The 2,611-nt window shown below is 43.2% G+C and overlaps 1 long non-coding RNA gene across 2 annotated transcripts in view; it reads right to left on the reverse strand.

Annotated features, from left to right (window-relative positions):
• The window catches only part of LOC102976433 (uncharacterized), a 34,005-nt gene that overhangs the window by 3,213 nt on the left and 28,181 nt on the right, over window positions 1–2,611 (reverse strand). Inside the window, exon 3 of one of the 2 annotated variants that reach the window (XR_002892966.3) lies at window positions 1,816–1,960. This is a non-coding gene — a long non-coding RNA (uncharacterized lncRNA). Of the gene's footprint in view, window positions 1–1,441; window positions 1,961–2,611 lie in introns of those variants that run through there. The other variant, XR_449376.1, reaches the window with a different exon arrangement.

The raw sequence follows: 2,611 nt of genomic DNA on the forward strand, positions 1-2,611 counted from the left end.
GAGACGCAAGAGGGAGGAGATATGGGGATATATGTATATGTATAGCTGATTCACTTTGTTATAAAGCAGAAACTAACACACCATTGTAAAGCAATTACACTCCAATAAAGATGTTAAAAAATAAATAAAAGATAATTATTGATTTTTTTTAAAAAGCCTAGTGGCATGAATAGGATTCATGCTTATACAAAAAAAATCTATCTTTTGTTTAGAATTTTAAAGGATCAGCTTTTTCATCTGTTAAAATTTTAAGTCCTTAAGTCTAACCTGTGAACAGCTACAAAATCCTCTCTGCCACCTCATGAAATGCGTAGATAGCCGAGACCTTTGTATTTATGCTTGGGGGAACTGAGATGCCAGGCAGAAAGTGGCAGCATAAATGTTATCCTGTCTGAGATCCAGGATAGTACCAAAGAATACCTCCAAGATCAAGGGCTATTGAGTCAAGACAATATGGAACACAGGAGTCGATTTCATTCTGCCCCGGAGAAGCAGACTCCCATCCTTCTCAACCTCCACCAAGCGCTACAGCATCTCACTCTGTGTCTGTCTATTTTCAGTGAAATATACAGCATTGACAACAAGGCGAACATTTTCTTTATTTCTCCACTATTATAAAAGAAGCTTACCATATAGTTTTATAGGGTAAAGAGATACTGAACAAAAAAAATTGCATTTAAGTTAGTTTCCAGTGTCTTTTCCCCTATGTACTTCATCAGAATTACATGTTTTCAATCTGTAAGAGTTATGAAATGTCTTATGCTAAAAATTCATCCTGGGAGAAAACACTGGCTTTTTGGTACTTGGATATATCATCATACCCTGATCTCATGAAACATTGAACTTCATGTCAGAATCAATCATTTCAGAAGCCCTAAATTTATGATTTACATTTTGTATTAAAAATAAACCGAAAGGGGCTTCCCTGGTGGCGCAGTGGTTGGGAGTCCGCCTGCCGATGCAGGGGACGCGGGTTCGCGCCCCGGGTCCGGGAGGATCCCACATGCCGCGGAGCGGCTGGGCCCGTGAGCCATGGCCGCTGAGCCTGCGCGTCCGGAGCCTGTGCTCCGCAACGGGACGGACCACAGCAGTGAGAGGCCCGCGTACCGCAAAAAAAAAAAAAAAAAAAAAAAAAAAAAAAAAACTGGCAGGTAAGCAAGGGCTAATGGAATTTGTGAGAAAAACAGTGACTCTGGCAAAATAGAATGGGAGTAAGGACTTTGAGCTTCTCCAGTCCTTGGGAGAGTGGCTTCTGTTCACCAGAAGACAGCACCATGACCCGCAGGTCAGGAGTGAAGGGAATTCCGAGAGGAGCTTCTGTGAGGAAGGGTTGAAGAGAGAGAAAGGGGACGAGGGAAAAGAAGACAGATGCAGGCGGGCCTGGGCAGAGCAGGAGAGGATGACGGAAAGAGAAGACGAATGGAAGAAAGTACGTCCTGTAAGAAGGCTGCCTAGGTCACACACCCTCTGTCTATCTGTCATACTTCATGACTGCAAACCTTCTAGGTCCTTTGTCAACAGCCAGGCTGAAGTGGATAAGGCTCGGGACAGGCAGAGTGGAGAGAACTATTTACAAAATGAAGACCTAAAGCAACCTCGCGTGGGCCCATTCCTAGAGTTTAGTCTTCCTGTCACTGGAGAATAAAGTCACTCAAGGTGACTGAAAAGTCCTGGGACTTTCCATAGAACAATAGCATCCGGAACCCACGTGAGCCAGGGCAGCTGTGACAGCAGAGGATGCAGGATGCAGCCCTCATCCAATTGCCATTGTCCTTCAACTCCATCCTCAGTCTCAGCCTCCGTTGATGTTCCTACCTGAGCCACAGTGTTCAAGACCAGTGGGCACTTCCTGAGTGGCCATCTCATCCCAGAAGGGGTAGCAAGCTCTTGGCGGGTGATAAGCGGACTGGAAACCACAGGCCATTCGAGGATCTTCGTAAGAGCTGAGAGGTCCCTGCCTCTGTGACCGGGAAAAAAAGGAAATGTATTAAGATTCCCTAATGGAGCAGCAACTTCATATCATCCATAAGTAGGAATCATCCACAGATGATAACAGAATAGAACCAACTATTGATCACCACCCCCCATCCAAAAAAAAAAAAAAATGACACGGGAAATAGGAAGGGTTTCTGACTTAGACTATGTATACATTTATTTTCATCCATTTCCCCAAGCATTTGAAGAATTTTTTAAATTTTCAAATAAGGACCCATGGTTAATAGCAAGGCAGAATCTTGGCCATCTTTACACAATCCTGGCTTTTTTTTTTTTTTTATGTAACCTTACGCTATAAAAACACCATGAAAGGATAGTCTTATGAGACATTCCATTATCACAGAACCAATAAGTGACAAATGCCAAAGGAAAAACAAAAAACGGACCTAAATGATACAAATCACTCTTTTTTCAGTTAATCAATGTGCATAGGTTTTAATGATATTGATTGGTAGACTGGAATTCTCAGTTTTTCCCAACATTTGGGTACTTGTGCAACTCTCTTATCAGTTTTTTTGTTGTTGTTTTTGTTTTGTTTTGTTTTTTTTGCGGTACGCGGGCCTCCCTCTGCTGTGGCCTCTCCCGTTGCGGAGCACAGGCTCCGGACGCGCAGGCT

The sequence above is a fragment of the Physeter macrocephalus genome, chromosome 16 (genome assembly GCF_002837175.3).
Source record: "Physeter macrocephalus isolate SW-GA chromosome 16, ASM283717v5, whole genome shotgun sequence".
Lineage (NCBI taxonomy): Eukaryota > Metazoa > Chordata > Mammalia > Artiodactyla > Physeteridae > Physeter > Physeter macrocephalus.